Here is a 21,513-nt window from a genome sequence, read left to right as displayed (position 1 = left end):
CCGGTCATCTGTATTTTAAACTTAATATTTGCCAGTGCCCAACTTGAAAATAACAAAAACAACCAGTGCTGGGCGTATGGGGACAAAGGGACATTCAGTGCTGGTGGGAATGTCGACTGGTCCAGGCTTTTTGGAAAATAATATGGACATTCCTAAAAAATATGGAAGGGGCCTGGAGCAATAGCACAGCAGGTAGGGCGTTTTTCCTTGCAAGCGGCTGACCCGATGAGATTCCCAGTATCTCATATGGTTCCCCCAGCACCACCAGGAATAATTCCTGAGTGCAGAGTCAGGAGTAACCCCTGTGCATTGCCGGGTGTGACCCAAAAAGCAAACAGCAAATAAATAAATTTTTAAAAATAATTAAAAACTTAGGAATTGAGCTTACATTTGATTCAGCAACCTCACTTCTCAGAACATATGCCCTTGTGGTCCATGAATGCAACCAGGAGTGATCCTTGAGCACAGCACAAACATACAAACAAACAAACAAAAAACAAAACAAAAAAAAAAGAAAGGAAGGAAGGAAGGAAGGAAAAAGAAACATGTATGGTAAAAATAATAAAACATGGTTGAGCTCTTAAAGAATTCTCAAAGATAGGACTAAAAACATTCCGGTCCGATTTGTTTGTCTGTTTTTGTGTTTGTCTGCTTTTGGTTTTGGGGACACACCCAGCAATGCTCAGGGCTCACTTCCGGCTCTGTATTAAGGAATTACTCCTGATTGTACTTGGAGACCATGCGAGGTACAATGGATGGAAGACAGGTCAGTCATGTGTAAGCAAATTTCCTTCCCGTTTTACTCTTGTTCCAGCTCTGTTTACTGTCATTTAAAATACAAACTTGCCTTTTATTACCACCTGCTCTAGTATTTTCCGAATGATTGATCCTAAGATCTCCAAGATGACAGAGCTTAAATCACTGCCTTCTAGATTCTCACCTTGAGCAGGCTGGTGTGGACTTTCCTTCTGTAAGCAAATGACAACTGGTCAAACAAAATTAGCAGGAAATAATTAATTGGGGATTCTTATTTGGGGGAGAATCTTGATCTGAGTCTAGTCTCCAAGGGAATGGGCTCAACATACAAGGGGAGGTTCTGAGCCACCTGTTTTTAGAGATATATTGTGTCATTTTGTTTTAGAAAACTTTGTCTTAGAGATACTTTGTGTCTTTTTTTCTTATAGTGCTTTGTTTTAGAGATACTTTGTTTCTATGTTAGAGTACTTTTTTATTTTTTTTTAAGTTCTCAAATTTTATTTTTTTAATTTATTTATTTTTTTAATTAAAAATTTTTTTAATAGTGAGACATCATGAGGTACAGTTGCAGACTTACACATTTTTGTGCTTGGGTTTCAATTATTCGTCGATTGCCTCGAGCAGGCCCCAGTAACGTCTCTTTCATCCTAGCCCTGAGATTATATTCAAGGCTATTTAGGAGAATGAGACCCATCATTGTTATTGGTATCTGGCATATTTGGTACGCCACGGGGAGTTTGCCAGACTCTGCCCTGTGGGCAGGCTACATTCGATAGCCTGCAAGTTTGTCCAAAGTAGTAATGAGACAATGAGATGTCATAAAAAAAAGGTTCTGATAAAATGTCGCGCGGCCGCAAATGCGGCCGCGCGGTTCCAGGATCTGCATTTTATAGTCTCTGAGTCTTGGCCGCTGATGGGATTACACGGCGCCAGGGGGCCAGGTGGTGGGTGTGACCCTGCCTACTGGAATTTGGAGGATCTGGGTGGAAGATGCTCGACTCCAATTCGAGTAGGCTTGGAGGTCTCGGCCCCGGAACCCGTGTGGCTTTGTCCCTCTGCCAGTACCTTCATGTGTGCGGAGAGTGGTCTCAGCATGGTGGTGGCTGGTCCTGGAGGTCTTCAGCTGCCGGAGCCCTGGTCGGGGCGGGGAGGAAAGCTCAACCCGCTCCCCTCCAAGGGGCTCCGGGAAGGAACACCCAGGCGCGGGGGCAGAAGACTGCACTGTTCTCGTCCAGGATCTGCATTTTATAGTCTCTGAGTCTTGGCCTATGGCCTACGGCCATTCCACCCTGAAGGCGCCGGATCTCTGCTGATCTCAGAAGCTAAGCTGGGTCGGGTTTCAATTATACAATGATCAAATACCCATCCCTCCACCAGTGCCCATTTCCCACCACCACGGATCCCAGTATCACTCCCACCCCCCAATCCCCCCCCATCCCATCCTGCCTCTGTGGCAGGGCATTCCCTTTTGTTCTCTCTCTCTTTTATTGGGTGTTGTGGTTTGCAAAAGAGGCAATGGGTGACAATCATGTTTAGTCTATAATCTACTTTCCACATGCTTCTCCCATCCTGGGAGGATCCTCCCAACACCTTTATTTGGTGTTCCCTTGTTTATCTGAGCTCCCTTTTCCCCTGGTATGTGTGCTGGGCCTCTAAGCCATGGAGTAAAATTCCTGTAGAGTACCTTGTTTTAGAGATACTTTGTTTCTCATTACAGCTCTTCCACCGGATTTTTTTTTCAGTCTGGGTTTAATAGCTAGCTGTAACTCCATCTTTTTTAAATGCAGAAGCACACAGAATTGCTTTAATACTGAAAATGTAGCTGCTTAAAGAGCTAAAAGGCAAGCAAATCAAATAAACCAAGTATAAAAATTAGTAAATGGAGCTCATACAAATGGTTAATAATAGTGCCTTTTTGAGGTGGTGACAAATTCAAAATATCCATGTATCTTACTACACTTATTGAAGAACTAAAAAAAAATTCCCCAGAGAAACCAAAAATCCCAAATGTAAGAAAATGCCTGGTAGCAAATGTCACTTTGGAGATGAGTGTAATATTTATATCTCATGTTTGTAATTCAGTTAATTCTTTTTATTTATTTTTTAGTTGAATCACCATAAGATACAGTTACAAACTTTCATAATTAAGTTTCAATCATATGGGGCTGGAGCAACAGTACAGCTGGGTAGGGCGTGTTTGCTTTGCACGAGGCCGATCTGGGTTCAATCCCTGGCATCCTGTATGGTCCCCCAAGCACAGCCAGGAGTAATTCATGAGTGCGGAGCCAGGAGTAATCCCTTAGCATTGCTGAGTGTGACTCAAAAGCAGTAAAGTGAAATAAATTAAAATTTTTTATCATACAATGGAGCACCTATCCTTCCACCAGTGCACATTTTCTACCACCAGTGTTCCCAGAATCCCTTTCGCCATCCCCACCGCATCCCACCCCCTGCCTCTGGGGCAGGTACATTTCTTCTTACTCTCTCTCTACTTGCGGGCATTATGGTTTGCAATACAGATACTAAGAGGCCATCATATTTGGTCCTTTGTCTACTTTCAGCATGTATCTCCCATCCCTCCAACCATCATTGACTTAGTGGGCCCTTCTCCATCCAACTGCCTTTTCCCCCAGCATGTTAGGCTGGTTTCCAAACTGTGGAGCGATCCTCCTGCCCCTTATCTCTACTATCCTTAGCTAATTGTCTCACATTATGTTACTTTATATTCCACAAATGAGTGCACAGTCATTCTATGTCTGTCTCTCTCTTTCTGACTAATTTTACTTAGCATGATACTCTCCATGTGTAAAATTCTGTCTTATGGAGGTTTTATCTCATGCTAAAAAGAACACACAACATTTGAAATGGTGCACTAGCTGTATGCATTTATTATTTACACATAGATAGCCTGAGAACACGCCTTAAGCTATTTTAAAAATTAAAATTTCACCAATTAAAAGGAAAAGAGAGGGGAATGGAGCAATATCACAGCGCGTAGGATGTTTGCCTTGCACCCAGCAGAACCAGGTTCGATTCCCAGCATCCCATATGGTCCCCTGAGCACCTACAGGGATATTTCCTGAGTGCAGAGTCAGGAGTAACCCCTATGCATCGCCGAATGTGACCCAAAAAGCTAAAAAATTAAAGTAAAAGAGTTTGTTGGCCTCATTATCTGTCCATGATCTAAAACATTTAGAAAAAGCTAGCAAACAAAACTAGGTTAAAATATTTACGTTTGAGTAAGAAAAAAAGAAACACTCTTCAAGAAAACTGGGAATAATGGTTAAAAAAGTGAACTGATCCCGTTAGTTAGTAATCAATGTATCTGGCAATGTGTAAGATTCCATTCAAGACAATTGGTTTCAAAATGTGTGAATTAGAGTAATAGCTTTTTTAATAATAACAACAACAACAATAATAATAATAATAATAATAAATTTACTCCTGTGCAAACAGAAACTTCTGTTTTGGAGGAGAAATCTCATCCTCAGAGTTCCGGTCCCTAACCTGCGCCCACTTCGCGCTCTCTCTAGCTCCATCTCTTGCTGGATTGCTAGATTGCTCACGCATCTCCCAAGGAGATGGGGCTTACAACCCACAATCAAACACTGCTGCAGTTTGTGGGAAAGCACACATTTTGCAGGTGTCAACAAGTTGCATCACCTACACTACACAGCTCCAGCTCTGCTGCATGGTCCAAGAAGTTGGAACTACCATGCGTATTGGTATGTATATGTGTGTGCATGTGTATGTGTGCGCGTGTCTGCGTGTGTCCGTGTGTTTGTGGGTGTTTGTGCGTGTGTGCCCGCGTGTCTCACACCGTGAGAGGGAGCACGTCAGTTTCCAACGGACCGCCCGCAGCTCTCATCACCGGTGACACGGGGGGCCACGGTGAGGAAGGAGCACCAGCCCTCCCATGACACGGCCGGGCACGAGGATGAACAGACCCGACGAAACTCTCAGGGCCTACCGGAGCAAGGCCCGCTGCCCACGCTGACGTGGCCCTCACGTAGGAGACTACTTGGCACCCTCCCACCCCAGCCCTGAGAGATCGCGTCCCAGAGCCCGGCAGGCGCTGTGCTCCCGAGGGGACGCTCCCAGGACAGCCTCGTCGCGTCATCATCGAATGTGTGGCTGCATGGGCCAGGCAGCAGCCTTTGTCCCTGTGAGGTTAATGCCCCGTCCCCGCTTCTCTGGCTGTGCTGGCTCGCAGCTGCCCCACAGGGGCCAGGGTCATACCGGGGCTGGAAGATGAAGACAGAAGTGATGACGTGGACGTGGTCCTTAAGTTGGGAACAGGGAAGCTCTGGGACGCAGCAGGGGGCCAGGGATGGGGGTGGTGATGAGGGGTGGGTGGGGAGACCCGTGGAGGTGGGAGGTGAAGGAGGGAGAGGCCTAGCACGGGGACCGACTGGGAAGCACAGATGCGCAGTAAACGCGTGGAGTTGGAGAGACGTAAACGGTTGTGCAGTGGTCAGGGCCCCCGGCTCTACACGGAGCTGAAGCTCAGGGAATAGCCATGACTCCTCCAGGCAAACTCATTTCCCTTTGAGGTGAAAATTGACCCCTCGTGAAGCCTGAAACGGAAGTGGGTAGGAACGGAGCTGGGCAGGATCTCAACAAGAACGCTCTGCGGGTGGTGTTGGAATTACTGGCCTTACAGGCCAGACAGGGGTTGAAGAAATCCAACCTTTGATTTCTTAAGCCACTCTATCTCTCTGGTCATTGTATGAACCAAATTGTTGACCCATTTATGAACCAAATTGTTGACCCATTTCATATTTTTTCCTACAACATATTCTGATACATAAGACCTGTGACAGTCTAAAATCTCAATTATTCCCCATCACCCTATCACTCATGAGGCTGCAAGAGAGAGACTACAGAGGATAAGGCACTTGTCTCGCATGTGGCGGGGCACTGTCAGGAAGTTGCCCCTGAGCACTGCTAGGTGTGCTCCTGACCCCAAATCGTTGAAAAAGAAAATCAAGCAAGGATGAGGTCAGAGAAATAGCATAAAGGTTAGAGGCATTTGCACTCCCAGCTGGATCCCCCAGTACCATGTGATCCCCAGATCTCTGCTGAGTGCGCCCCCCATTGTCTACATAGTCTCTGGACCTGTGCCATGTAAATTCTATCTTTCAAGATATTTTCAGGGGTCCACGCTTGGTGATCCTCAAGGGTTACTTCTGTCTCCACACTCAGGGATCCCTCCTGGCAGTGTTCAAGTGACCATACCGGGTTGCCCATGACAGAATGCAGGTCAGCCACATGCAAGGCAAGTGTTCTACCCATTGTACTAACTCTATGGCACTTAAAAGATTTCTTTAGAGTTCCAGAGACACTTAATTTTGATAATAATGATAACTTATTTAGTTGCTAGGTTTATCATGTGCTATTAAGATTATTTTTAATTTTGTGAATACAAACGCATTATATATATGTACATGTACGCATATATATATATATTTATACTTAATATATATTTATACTTAATAGTACTGGTAGTCAAGCTCAGGTCCAAGCCTTACACATATATGCATGACGTGCTCGGTCAATGAGATAAATTGTTGTTTTTTTGTTTGTTTGTTTGTTTGCTTTTGTCTTGAGGCCACACATGGCATTGCTCGGGGGTTACTCCTAGCTCTGCACTCAGGAGTCATTCATGGGATGTCAGGGATCAAAATGGGGTTGGCTATATGCAAGGAAAGTGCTTTCTCAATGGTACTATCTCTCTGGCCACTATATTTGCCAAATTGTTGACCCATTTATTATCTTTTTATTATACTGTATTCTGTTACATAAGAATTATGATAGATGGGCTGGAGAGATAGCACAGCGGGTAAGGTGTTTGACTTGCATGCAGCCAAACCGGGTTCTATTCCCAGCATCCCATATGGTACCCCGAGCACTGCCAGCAATAATTCCTGAGTGCATGAGCCAGAAGTAACCCTCTGTGCAACGCCAGGTGTGACAAAACAAAACAAAAAAAAAATAATTATAACAGTCTAAAATCTCAAGGTCACACTCCAACACCTAAAGAATCTGCCGTCGTCGGTACTCATCAATACACTATTCCATGGTGTTTCACTAATAAAACTCTAAATAAAAATAAACAAATAAATAAAAATAAAAGATAAACATTGAACAAAAGATACAACCTTTTAAACCTAATCTAAAAAAAAAATACACTGGCTCGACTCTTCACACACTACCTGCCTAAATGCAAGGTTCCATTCCAGTGGAAAATCAGCAGGACTGTTCTACTATAGAAGAAGGGAGACATCCACAACATTGGCAACTATCACCCGATCTGCCTGTTATCTGTTGTCTACAAGCTGTTCACGCGAGTCATCCTTAATAGTATAGGCAGAACACTAGATAAAGAACAACCATGCGAGCAAGCCGGGTTCCGAAAAGGATTCAGCACAGTCTACCATATCCACACAATAACCAAGCTCATTGAGGTTTCTCGGGAGTTCAAGATGCCGCTCTGTCTAATGTTCATTGATTTAAAGAAGGCCTTTGATTCTGTTGAGACTGAAGCGATCATTGAAGCCCTAGCCAAACAGAGCATTCAAACTCAATAATACATTAGGATCCTCCATGAGCTGTATTACGGATTCACCACCAGGATCTCACCATTCTACAAAGAAAAGAACATCCATGTCAAGAGAGGGGTTCGGCAGGGTGATACCATTTGACCGAAACTCTTCAGTGCCACCCTCGAGAACATCACGTGACAACTGGAATGGGAAGGAATGGAAGTGAAGATAGATGGTCGGCAGCTACACTACCTCTGCTTCGCTGATGACATCGTTCTAATAACACCAAACATTAGCCAAGCGGCACAAATGCTGGCCGACTTTGACCGTGAGTGTGGAAAGGTCAGACTACAGCTGAATCTCACGAAGACAATGTTTATGAGAAAAGGACTCGTTCCTGACATTCCATTCGCTCTCAACAGAACGAACATCTCCTAATACAATAGTTATGTGGACTGTTTTCATGGTGATTCAATAAATAAAAATTTTTTTAAAAAAACACACACACAGGGCACAGAACAGGAAGCATCATAGATATGGCCTTTGTCTTGTACTCACAGCCAACTGAAATTCATCCCCGGCATCACACAGGGTCCTCTGAATCCTGTCATGAGTGATCCCTGAGCACAGAGCCAGGAGTAAGCTTGAGCATAGTCATAAGTGGTCCCCAGAATAACCAAAATGCCATTCACAAACTTAAAACCCACAGCTATTGGAAGGTCATCCACAAGAGACAAACTGTACCTAATGATAGAAAGCATCGGAATGTCGTCGGGCTTCCCCAAACTCTGCTGAGTCCCCATTCTGGCAGTCCCTGAAGTGGAGCTCTGCTTCACATTTGTTGAGTGGACACCCAGAAAATCAGTCTGCAGCTGCTCTCACATCAGAGACAGACCCTTTCTCCATGCAGTCCTTCTAGGTCAGAGTCGTGCAGTCTTTGCTGTCTCATTTTGTTCTGTGAGTTTCTTTTCCATGTGCCTGGCTCCCATTCATCCGCAACACTGTCCAGAAAAACGTGTGTGACATCAGACAACATGTTCATTCCTCAATGAGAGGCACAGGGCGGCAGTGAGTTTCTGACTCTTATGGGTAACGAGCGACACTGGCATCAGTCTCTAATCCTGTCATGATGAATGTGTATTTCCTTGAGTACCTAGCTACGAAGTGCCATGAAGAGACACAGGCTGCCATCTAGTGCCCCAGAATATCTACTACAGGATTTCAAAAGTGTTGCAGTTCACACAGTGAGTGACAGTGGTTTATCCTTATCCTGAGCAACGTGGTGTTTGCAGTTGCTTCATCTGATTTTTGTTTTGCATAAGTCCTGGGGCTTACAAGTTTAATATGATTTTTCCTGTTCTTTGGTATTATCAACTTTTCATATGTTATCATTGTGAGACCCAAAAGCAGGCTCCTTGGCAGCCATGACAAGCTTCAGCTAACATTAAATCTCAGCTAGGCCTCAGTTTCTGTTTCCCCAAAGCAGAACTGCAGTTTATGGTAAACTCCCAATTGAGTAATTCACCTAGATAAGAACCTGGGCATTTGGATCTCGCCGGTCATGAGGGGTCACCACCCCCTTTCTTGGAAAGAACCCCAAACCTTTACTGGTATCTGCTGTTTAATTGCTTACCACTGTTGTAATATGGCGATGCTAAAAATAGACCAGTATATAAACCGCTTCTTGACTGAACCCTATATAGACTGCTTTTGAGTTTGAGTTGGACTCCTTGTCAAGACTCCATTATGTTGGATGAGACTTGGACCCTAGCTCAGGCCAGCGCTGGCTAGGGCTGGTAATAAAGTTCCTTTGCTTTCGCATTATCATGTGTTGACCTGGTGGCTCCGCAATTGGGGATCTGAAACATGAGCACAGCAATCATCTAATGACTAATTCCTTCCTTGAAGTGTCTGTGGAACTTCAAACATTGTTCTACCAAGTTTATGTTCTGGAAGAGTTCTTGGCTCATAACGGGAGGGATAACACAGGGTGGGAGGCACTTACCTTATTCATTGTGACCCAGGTGATCCCAGGTGATTCCGATCCCATGGGTCTCCGGAAGCCCAGGTGTGATGTCTGAGCGCTTAGTCATCAGTGAGCACAATGTCTCGCCTCCCCTCTGAATAAAGGAGGTCGTAGTTCAGGAAAATACTCCATCACTCCCTTGTGCTCTCTGTCCTCTCTACCTTTCTCTTGCCTCTTCCTCTTCACCCCGTTCCATCATCATCTACCTAACTTCCCCTCATCTGCTGTGTTGGTGTAATATATGATGAGAACCAGTTCTTTAATGCATATTTTCAGTTATACAAAGTCAATGTGCTGTTACTTAAGAGATCTATTCTGTGCTCTGTTACTTACAAGATGTAGTTTGATTCAAAGTTCAGAAGAAAATACCTTTTTTCTTTATTAAAAAGTCTTCATTGTTATCTGTAAATAATCTACTCAGGGCTAATTTATATGTGTGGAGTTTATATTTTCCCTTATTTACATAACTAAACAGTGTCACTTTATTCCTGCGTATCCTGCTCCCTATTCCTTTTGGGTTAATGCTTAACCCCAGTAAGAGAATTTCACCTAATGTGTGACTCTCTCATCTCTAGAATTTTTCCATCTCTCTCTCTCTCCTAATACCTTAGACGAGAAAGCAAGTGCACAGAACTGAATTTATTCTTGGTTTCAGATGTCTTTAATGAGCCTTCCAGCTGGGTAGAATGTGTTCTTCCCTCTGCTAAGTGACAGTGTGGGAATGGAGCAAATCCCCATCAGGGACACAGTGGAAAGGGTCCTCATATTACTACAGACACTCCTGGGAGCACTGGGGAATTTCTCTCTTATCTGCCACTCTCTCTCCTCTGCCTGCTTCCAGCAGCCTGGCAGACCTCCATTACCTTCACTACCTCCACTACCCGGCCGCCGCCATGCTCCAGGATGCTTTCAAGACACTTGGGCCAAGACTCACACATGATTGAAGACCCAGAGAACCAGGGAAGCAGAACTCTGTGACCCTGGACTCCAGGCTCAACGGACCCAGGAACAGAGATCCTCTGCCTGCTCTCAGCAGCCTGGCAGACCTCCATTACCTCCACTACCTCCACTAACCAGCCACCACCACGCTCCAGGACACCTTCCAGACACATCATGAAACACTTAATACAAGATTACCGCACCATATTTGATGGGGTTCAAATATGGTTTAAACTATGGGAACACCTGCAAGGACGATTAGAGGTTGCCCTAAAAGCCTCTGTCCCTCTCAGAGAGCCTGGCAAGCTACCTAGAGTGTCCTGCCCAGATGGCAGAGCCTGGCAAGCTATCCAGGGTGTATTCAATATGCCAAAACCAGTAAATACAATGGGTCCCATTCTCCTGACCCTGAAAGAGCCACCAATATGGCAGCATTAAGAAGGATGAGGAAGGAGAGGCTCATAAAATCTCATGGCTGACATAGGGTGCCAAAACGAAGAAGGACAAAAATGACTGTACTTTCAATGCGCTTACACTGGCATCGGATGCATCCATTGAGGACCTGACTGTGCAAGCTCAAAAAATCAACTATGACATCATTGGTCTTACTGAGACGAGAAGACATCAATCACATCACGCCATTTTCGACACTGGGGAAGAATTTTTCCTCGGAACATGTGACAAAAGAGGTGTTGGTGGTGTCGGTGTCCTTGTCAACATGAACTTGGCCATAAACATTGATTCATTTGGCCATAAACATTGATTCATTTGAATGCCTGAAAACCCAAATCAGACAATTACACTTGAATAGATGTGTCTCACTGCCGGCAGTTTCTATCTTCATTGTCTACACACCAACATCCAAGTATGATGAAGAAATTGAGAAGTTCGACATGGAGCTGGAGAAGTTCTATAAAGAAGACTATCTCTTCTACAAGATCATTGTCAGTGATTTTCATGCCAAGATAGGACTGAGAAGATCAGCTGAAGAATTCCACTTCGGGACCCATGAGCTAGAATGGAATGAACAGGGTGAGAGACTGTCCAAGTTCATCATGTTGACTAAGACCATCAATGGTAACTCACAATTCCAGAAGGCCGAATCTAAATGTTGGACATGGGAGTCTCCCGGTGGACAGTTCCACAATGAAACTGACCACATCATATTTAATAGTCGGTTTTGCCAACTGATGTCGCTGTTTTCCCAAAATTCCAAACGGGGTCAGACCACTGTCTCCTTCGTGCAAAATTCTACTTCACAGAGTGGGGAGAAAGGGCTGCAAAGTTTGAGAAAAGAACTCCCAGAACGACCACCAACTGGGAGCTCTTTGGCACTATTGCAGCAACATGGAAAGATGCTGTCATTGACAACATTGACGAGGAATACGATCGACTGGTTCAGCACCTCCATGACTGTGCGAAGAACGCCGAGAGAGAGATAGCCATAAAAGACGCCTGTCTTCGAAAACTCTCAAGCTCATTCACCAACGTAGCTTGGTGCAAGCCTCAGGCAACTGCAAGCAAACATTCGAGCTCGCAAAGCAGTGTAGATAGCGATAAAGGAAGACCTCAAAGAGAGAAGAACAGCAGTGCTGGCAGATGCGGCAGAAGCCGGAAAGAGCATTTGCATTGCCCGCCTATTCTTCGGCAACTACACAACCAAGATACTGCCCTCCGACATCCTAATGGATCTATCACAGCTTCCAGAAGGGCAATGGAGAAGATTATCCACGACCTCTACTCAGATCTCATTGATAGCCACGTCCACCTGCCCACGTACCAAATTCCACAGGATGGATATGTTGTTCATAGCGTTCTCCCTTCTGAAATCTGACACATCATTTCATTGGTAAAGAAGGGAACAGCACCCAGCCCAGACAAGGCTAGACCCAAACACCTGAAGAACCTGCCATCAGTACTCATCAATACACTGGCTCGGCTCTTCACACGCTACCTGTCTGAATGCAAGGTTTCATCCCAGTGGAAAACCAGTAGGACTGTACTACTGTACAAGAAGGGAGACATCCACGACATTGGCAACTATTGCCCAATCTGCCTGTTGTCTGTTGCCAACGAGCTGTTCACTCGCGTCATCCTGAATAGGATTGGTAGAACACTAGATGAAGGACAACCATGCGAGCAAGCTGGCTTTAGAAAAGGATTCAGCACAATCGACCATATCCACACAATAACTAAGCTCATTGAGGTATCTCGGGAGTTCAAGATGCCGCTCTGTCTAACGTTCATTGATTTAAAGAAGGCCTTTGATTCTGTTGAGACTGAAGCAGTCATCAAGGTCCTAGCCAAACGGGGCGTTCAAGCTCAATACATCAGGATCCTCCATGAGCTGTATTGCGGATTCACTACCAGGATCTCACCATTCTACAAAGAAATGATCATCCATGTCAAGAAAGAGGTTCGGCAGGGTGATACCATTAGACCGAAACTCTTCAGTGCCACCCTCGAGAATGCCATGCAACGACTGGAATGGGAAGGAATGGGAGTGAAGATAGATGATCGGCAGCTACACCACCTCTGCTTCACTGATGACATCGTTCTAATAACACCAAACATCAACCAAGAAGCATAAATGCTGGCTGACTTCATCCCTGAGTGTGGAAAGGTCAGACTACAGTTGAATCTCACAAAGACAATGTTTATGAGAAACTATCTCGTTCCTGACATTCCATTTGCTATCTGAATGAACATCTCTGAATGCAGCTATGTGTACCTAGGTCGAGAAGTCAACATGACAAATGACCTGGCACCTGAGTTGCACAGGAGGAAAAGAGTAGCTTGGAATGCCTTCAAGAGCATCGAGAAATAGCTAAGAGGATGAACCTCTGGCTCCGGGAACATCTCTTCAATCCCACTGTTCTTCCTGCATTAACATACGCCTCAGAGACCTGGGTCCTATGAAAACAAGATGAGAGCTCTATTCTGGTCTCCCAAAGAGGAATCGAAAGAGCTATGCTTGGAGTATCACGCTTCACTCAAATGAGAGAAAGAATCCATAGTTCCAACCTCCATCGACGGTCAAGAATCATGGACGCTGTCTCATTTGCCAAGGTGGGCTGGACACATAATGAGATTTGGAGACGACCACTGGACTAGAGCCATTACCAACTGGTTTCCACGGGACGTCAAAAGATCAGGTGGCCGCCCAACTATGAGATGGTCAGACTTCTTCATCAAGACCCTGAACAATCGATTTGAGGCTGTTCATGTTCCTGGAACGAGCAGATGCCATTGCGCTACACTAGCATGCGACAGGGACGAATGGTGACGTTACTGGTGTCCGCTCGAGCAAATCGATGAGTAACGGGATGTCAAGTGATCAAGTGATCTGCCACTACCTATCCCTTTACCACAGAGAAGGCAGAGTGAGCACCACGGATTTCATTCTCCTGCACCTGACTGTTTCCAACACCTTGGTTATTGTCTCAAAAGGGGGCCCCCGGACAATGTTAGCTCTGGGGCTAAAACTCCTGTTCAGTGATTTAGTATGTCAACTTCTGTATGTTCAAAGAATGGGAAGGTGCCTGTCCACTGACATCACCTGCCTCTTGAGTTTCTTCCATTACCATCAGCCCCAGGGATTCCTGCTGGAAGAATCTGAAAGTCAAAGCTCCCCACTATGTCCCCGGCTCTGTTTCCCTCGCTGGATCCTCTACATGTTTGTTAGTCTCATTTTTCCTCTGCACATATTGTATATATCTGCTTAATGGAATATAAGAAATGTCACAATGATGAGACTGACAGGCTGCCTACTGCGCTAAGGTGGAAAATGGGCACTGTTGGAGGGATGGGTATTTGATCATTGTATAATTGAAATTCAAGCACAAAAATTTGTAAGTCTATAACTGTACCTCATGGTGTTTCACTAATAAAAATTAAATAAATAAATAAATAAATTATTTTTTTAAAAAAAGAAATGTTGGGGGTAAAGTGCCGCCAGCAGGTCAATCTGTACCTGTGAGGCGAGTGCATCAGCAGCCTGATGGCACCGTCAGACTTTCAGATACCTCAAAATTGCTGCTGTGCCTTGGGCCAAACCCAAAAAACTTGGGGCAAAGTTTACCAAAAAAGTAAACGGTCAAAAGTTAAGTATGTGGGAGACATGCCCACAAACCACCTCCAGCTCAGCTATATAATTGGAAGCATGGCCTCTTCGGTTCCTGATCTAACTAGTTAACGGCCATGATCCCAGAGACTCAGAAACAAATCTGGGACCCCAAAGACTTTCAGCAGAAATGTAGCCTGTTCCTGCAGTAGGTTACTGTCGCTAGGCCACTCCAGGTGGGAATAGATTTTGTACCTTGGCCTGTTCCCCCTGGCAGCCTGGTGACCACCATCCTCCAGAGGCCACTGGACATTTAGGTTTGGGTGCAGTGACGAGACACGCGGGGCCTCACCAGATGCTGGAACTGGCCCTTCCTCTCCATCCCAATGAGACCCCAAGTCTCCGCCTACAAATGGCTTCTCTGGCTCCTGATCAAGCTGATTAAAGGCCATGATCCCAGAGACTCAGAAACAAATCTCGAAACCCAGTGGCTTTTGGCAGAAATGCGTCTGGACCGCATATGAGGCGGCCACCGCCTCAGAGCTTATAGGAAAGCCAGGTATGAGCTGGTGGTGATGGGGCAACTGCAGTCTCATGGGAAGGGGGTCAGTACCAGCACATCCTTCACGCCTTCCCGAGGTCACAAGTTGCCCCTCATGAGCGGCTCTCTGGAATGGCCATGGCTCCAGAGGCAAAAGGACTTAATCCAGAGCCTGAAAACTTGCGGCAGAAAAGTGAATGGACCATGCGTTAAACTACGGCGCCATACCTCCCTGGGAGGGAAAGGGTTTTTGCTCCCTTCCGCCTTTCTCTTACCCCCCACCCCCCGGCAGCAGGGTGGCCGCCGCCTCAGAGCTTATTGGAAAGCCAGGTACAAGCCAGCAGTGATGGGGCGATGGGGCAACTGCAATCTCATGGAAAGGGGGATGGTACTGGCTCATCCTTCATGCCCTACCGAGGTCACGAGTTGCCCCCCAAGAGCGGCTCTCTGGAATGGCCATGGCTCCAGAGGCAAAAGGACTTAATCCAGGGCCCGGCAGCTTATGGCAGAAAAATGAATGGACCATGTGTTAAAATACGGTGCCGGGGCTGGAGCGATAGCACATCGGGTAAGGCATTTGCCAAATAAATAAATAAAATACGGCACCATGCCTCCCTGGGACGGAAAGGGTGTTGCTCCCTTCCGCCTCCCTCCCACCCCCCGGCAGCAGGGTGGCTGCCTCCTCAGAGCTTGTAGGAAAGTCAGGTATGAGCTGGCAGTGACGGGGTAACTGCAGTCTCATGGGAAGGGGGGCCGTACAGGCTCTTCCTTCATGCCCTACCGAGGTCACGTGTTGCCCCCCCACAAGTGTCTCTACGGCACAGCCATAACACCAGACGCACAGAAACCAATCTCGTAATTATCTGGCTCTTTGCAGAAATCCGAAATCATTATATGACATTATATGACTCTCATAACCAGCTATAGAAAACAAAGTATTTCACAATGCCTTTTCAGCAATTCTGATTGTTGGAGAGGAAATTCTAAACAATAATGGTGCAACTTTTGTCAAAATAATGAATATAATCAATATAGAGAAAAGTTAAGTAGAAATCATCTGCCTCACAGGCATTGTGAGGGGTTGGAGGAGGGTATATTGGGGTTCTTGGTGGTGAAAAATGAGTACTGGTGAAGGGAAGGTGTTTGATCATTGTATGACCTAGACTTAAACCTGAAAACTTTGTAACTTTTTCCACAGTGATTCAATAAATAAATATAAGATGAATAAATAAATAAATAAAATTATTTTTAAAAAGTATAAAAAAAAGAAATATCACAATGAAACGATATTTTGACTACTGTTATTCTTCGTGGCATGAGAACGTCTCTGGCCCACTATATTCGGTGTTAATTGTATTCCCTGAAATCTCATTCTCGTCTGTACTCATAGTCTGGGCCAGTGGCTCCATGATTTTCTTCCTCTACAGGCACAAGCAAAGAGTCCAACACCTTCACAGGTATAATGTTCCCTGCAGACCCTCAGCTGAGTCCAGAGCCACCCACCGAATCCTGGTTCTGGTGAGCTTCTTTGTGTGTTTCCACACACTTTCCTCCTTCTTTCATATGTCTGTGGCTCTCCTGATTGATGAAACTGGCTGGTTACCGACTCTCAGGATTCTTTCTCTGTGTTTTTCTTCTTTAAGCCCCTTTCTCGTCATGAGACAGAACCTCACTGCATGCAAGCTGTCCTTTGCCATAATCATGCATAAGAAATCCTTTGGTCTTGCCCTGAAATAGTTGAAACATGTGTTTTGGAGCAATAGTCAGTTGTTTACGCAAGCATATTGCTCAAAAAGAAACTCTGTGATCTGAGCAACAAGCCACATATCACTGAGACACTCTTAGTCTCTCTAAAAGTTGTTGAGTTTTGTCTCTGTAAGGTGAGTCTCAGAGAGCCAACAGGAGGCCATGAGGCAGCATGACACCTCTCCTGACCATGTCAGTCATCTTCATCCAATGCTGCTGAGGAGAATGGAGGGCCTGACTCAGAGCAAATGGTCCTATTGTCCTTGTGCCTCTGAGTGTGGGATCCACTGTTTCTCCATTGGTGTAATTTATGTGCACATTTCCAGAGAGAGATGGGAACAAATTGGGGTTCAGACAGACTGTTTTTCAGAGAGAGTCTCTAAAAAAGACAATGGGAAGACACCACCTTGCCGGAAAACAATACAGTTTTGATCCCCAGTATCATATGTGATCCCCTGAACTTCACCAGGAGTCATCCTTGAGCACAGACCCAGGAGGAAATCCTTTTCTCTGTGAAAAAGGAAATCAATTCTCACCAAATACTGAATCTGCTGGCAGCTTCATCTTAGACTGTGAGAAATAAGTTTCTGTTGTTCATACATCAACCCATTTTATGAAATTTCATTAGAACCACAACTAAGTAATATAAAAGAACACATAGGAACAATTTAGTTTTTGGTTTGGGATCCACAGCCAACAATGCTCAGGGCTTTTTCCTGACTTTGCACACTGGTGGTACTTCGGATATCATGTGGGATGCTGCAGATTGAAGCCAGGTCAGCCGCATGACTTACCTATTATACCATCTTACTCATTTTGTTTAAGAAGGCTCCTTAAACAAAATGAGTAAGTCCCTCTTCAAGTATTGTTCTCCACATATATCCAACATATGTCAATAATGCTGTGATGAACATGGTACCTTCAGTTTCACCACGGACACATGGATACATGGACTTATACACAAAACAAACCGTTCTTGGTTCATGATTTTAGAGGCTAAGAAGATCAAGACCATTTGTTTAAAATACAACAAAACAAATCAAACATTTGTCCAAAGAAAGAATCAACATTTGTGTGAAAAAGTAACATTACCTCTCAGTCCTGTGCCTCTCTTGATTATTTTCTGCATGTAGCCAAACGCCCTTTAAGAGACCATAAATTCATGAGTCTGGAGTGCCGGTAGAGTGAGGAGGGCATTTGCTTTGCATGTGACAAAATTGGGTTTGATTCTGGTCATCACAGCCCTGACAGGAGAGATTTCTGATAACAGAGCTTGGAGGAAACTTAGAGCATCACCATTTGTGACTCCAAAAATAAATAAATATATAAATTTTAAAACCCATCAGTATAACCCCCTGTTAGAAATTGTATTGGGTTTCGATGGCCCTCCCATTCATAGGCTGAATCTTAAAGCCCTGAGCCTCCAATTGTGACACATTGAGAAATAGGCCTTTTGACTCTCATGGCCGAGAGAACTTTCCAAACTCTTCAACACTGGCAATCCAGCAGGAACACATCAGTTCGGATGGGATGTCACATGGAAATCAGCCAGTCTCAACTAACAGAAGCATGAACACAGAATGCTTCATGTGTAATGACATTTTAGTAATCCCTCAGAACAAAGACCTAATGTCTCCATTGTAAGATACAACGACTTTCAGTAATTTTCTTACAAGTAAATAGGTTTGATCATTCCATTAGCAATTTGTTGGTGGGAAGTAATATAAAATAAATTATTGTGGGCCTGCCATGGGGGTGGTTGGGAAAGTTGGAGACCATGGTGGAGGGCAGGTGATAGTGGTGGTGGGATTGATCCTGGAATATTGAACGTCTGTAACAAATCATCATCAATTACTTTGTAAACTTTGCTGTTTAAGCAAAGTGCGGGGCAAAAAAAATTTACATATGTAGGCCTTACCTGTTTCATGTAAACCCCAAAAATCTATAAGCCAAGAAAAATATTATTTTTTTTAATTTTTATTAGTGAAACACCGTGATGTACAGTTGTAGACTTACAAATTTTTGTGCTTGGGTTTCAGTTATACAATGATCCAGTACCGATCCCTCCACCAGTGCCCATTCTCCATCATTTACATTTTTTTTATTTTTGTTAGTGAAACACCATGAGGTACAGTTGTAGATTTACAAATTTTTGTGCTTGGGTTTCAATTGTACAATGATCAAGCACCCATCCCTCCACCAGTTTTTATTATTGACAAATAAGACATGATTATTACCATAATGAGATCCAAGTGCAAAATAAAATTTAATGCAATATATTTTAGATTCCTGAACTGAAAATGTACTTATGTAAATAAGGGTAGGCATTTTATTATATTGTATTAAATTGTTTTAATTTCCTTATTTATATGGGTTAAAAATCATACAGCAATCACAAAATGAATTTTACTGATTTATGTTCTCATCATTCTATTTGTCATTTCTTTAAGTTTTGTTGGAGTGTGCTCGCTTCAGCAGCACATACGCTAAAATTGGAATGATACAAAGAAGATTAGCATGACCCCTGTGCAAGAAAGACATGCAAATTAGTGAAGCGTTCCATACTTTTCAGCCACATTGCCCAGCAGCTCGGGCTCGAGAAGGACTTGATCCAAGTGTGGTTCTGTAACCACCGCCAGAAGGGCAAGCAATCCAGCAGTGACTACGTCCAGCGGGAGGATTATGAGGCTACTGGGTCTCCTTTCACAGGGGCCCCCATATCCTTTCCTCTGGCACCAGGGCCCCACTTTGGTACCCCAGGCTACGGCGGCTCTCACTTCACTACACTCTATTCCTCGTTCCCTTTCCCTGAAGGTGAGGCCTTTCCCCTGATGGCTGTCACTGCTCTGGGCTCTCCCATGCATTCAAACTGAGGTGCCTGCTGTCTCAGAGAGGCCGAGGAAAGGGCAGAGCTAGGGAAATAGCCCGGGGTTTGTACCAGAGCTTTGGGGATTGCGTTCTTCATTCACTAAGAAAGGAATTGGGGAGGCGGTGGGGGGGGGGGGGGGGGGAGAATAGGAAGATCTGGAACTGGTTGAAGGGAAGGTGAAATTCAAGGATGCTCTTGATTTTTTTTTAATTTTTATTAGTGAAACACCATGAGGTACAGTTGTAGACTTACAATTTTTGTGCTTGAGTTTCAGTTATAAAATGATTGAGTACCCATCCCTCCACCAGTGCCCATTCTCCACCTCCAGTGCTCCCAGTATCCCTCCCACCCTCCACCCCCCTCATCCCACCCCACCCCTGTGGCAGGGCATTCTCTTTTGTTTTCTTTCTCCTTTTGGGTGCTGTTGTTTGCAAAAGAGGCATTGAGTGGCAATCATGTTCGGTCTGTAGTCTACTTTCAGCATGCATCTCTCATCCTGAGAGGATCCTCCCAACACCCTTTATTTGGTGCTCCCTTCTCTATCTGAGCTGCCTTTTTCCTAGCATGTGCGGCTGGCCTCCAAGCCATAGTGTGAACCTCCTTCGGCTATTCTTGGGTGTTAGTCTTCTATTTTGTTACTTTATGTTCCCCAGATGAATGCAATCTTTCTATGTCTGTCCCTCTCTTTCTGACTCATTTCACTTAGCATAACACTTTCATGTAGTACCACTTGTTTGTAAATTTCATGACTTCTTCTTTTCTAACAGCTGCATAGTACTCCATTGTGTAGGTGTAGCAAAGTTTCTTTAACCAGTCATCTGTTCTCAGACACTAGGGTTTTTTCCAGATTTTGGCTATTGTGAATAGTGCAGCAATGAACATAGAAGTGCAAATGTCATTCCTCTGTACTTTTTTGCCTCTCCGGGATATATTCCCAGGAGTGGTATTGCTGGGTAAAATGGGGGATGCTATTAATTTTCATCCCCAATTCACTCATCAATTGTTGTTAAATAAAGTAGCCTTTGAACACTTTTTTTAAATTTTTGTTTGAGCAAGCAATCACTTAATCATTTGATGACTTGACATCCCTTTACTCAACGACTGGCTCAAGCGGGTGCCAGTAACGTCTCCATTCATCCCTGTCATGTGCTAATGTAGCCCAATGGCACCTGCTCATTCTAGGAACACGAAGAGCCTCAAACCGATCATTCAGGGTCTTGACGAAGAAGTCCGACCATCTCATAGGTGGGTGGCCACGCGATCTTTTGATGTCCTGTGGAATCCAGTCGGTAATAGCTCTAGTCCAGCGGTCGTCTCCAAATCTCATTATGTGTCCAGCCCATCTCATTTTCAACGACTTGGCAAATGAGACAGCATCCCTGATTCTTGACTGTCGATGAAGGTCGGAACTCTGGATTCTTTCTCTCATTTGAATGAAACGTGATACTTCAAGCATAGCTCTTTCGATTCCTCTTTGGGAGACCCAAATAGTGTTCTCATCCTGCTTTCGTAGGGCCCAGGTCTCTGAGGGGTATGTTAATGCAGGAAGAACAGTGGAGTTGAAAAGATGTGCCTGGGGTTGGAGTTTTTTTGTCCTTTTAGCTATTTCTTCAACGTTCTTGAAGGCGTTCCAAGCTGCTCTCTTCCTCCTGCACAACTCAGGTGCCAGGTCATTCGTCATGTTGACTTCTCTATCTAGGTACACAATTGTTACATTCGAAGATGTTCGTCCCATTGAGAGTAAATGGAACGTCAGGAACTAGACCATTTCTCATAAATATTGTCTTCGTTAGATTCAGCTGTAGTCCGACCTTTCCACACTCAGGGATGAAGTCGGCCAACATTTGTGCCATTTGGCTGATGTTTGGTTTTATAAGAACGATGTCATCAGTGAAGTGGAGGTGGTGTAGCTGCCGACCATCTATCTTCACTCCCATTCCTTCCCATTCCAGTCGTCACATGACATTCTCGAGGGTGGCACTGAAGAGTTTCGGTCAAATGGTATCACCCATGGGCTGGAGAGATAGC

General features: G+C 44.7%; 1 non-coding gene and 1 pseudogene across 1 annotated transcript; both read left to right on the top strand.

The window, feature by feature from the left end:
* The first annotated feature begins 13,592 nt into the window (after positions 1-13,592).
* Positions 13,593-16,579, top strand: LOC130044510 (vomeronasal type-1 receptor 1-like; annotated as a pseudogene).
* Positions 16,580-19,078: 2,499 nt separating this feature from the next.
* On the top strand, positions 19,079-19,185 carry LOC130044530 (U6 spliceosomal RNA). The gene has a single exon (XR_008795398.1). It is a non-coding gene; the product is annotated as a U6 spliceosomal RNA (small nuclear RNA).
* Positions 19,186-21,513: the final 2,328 nt, after the last annotated feature.

Source organism: Sorex fumeus, unplaced genomic scaffold, assembly GCF_029834395.1.
Source record: "Sorex fumeus unplaced genomic scaffold, SorFum_2.1 ptg000122l, whole genome shotgun sequence".
NCBI classification, from domain to species: Eukaryota; Metazoa; Chordata; class Mammalia; order Eulipotyphla; family Soricidae; genus Sorex; species Sorex fumeus.
The sequence above is the reverse complement of the archived record's forward strand: the minus strand, read 5'-3'. Positions and strand labels throughout refer to the sequence as shown.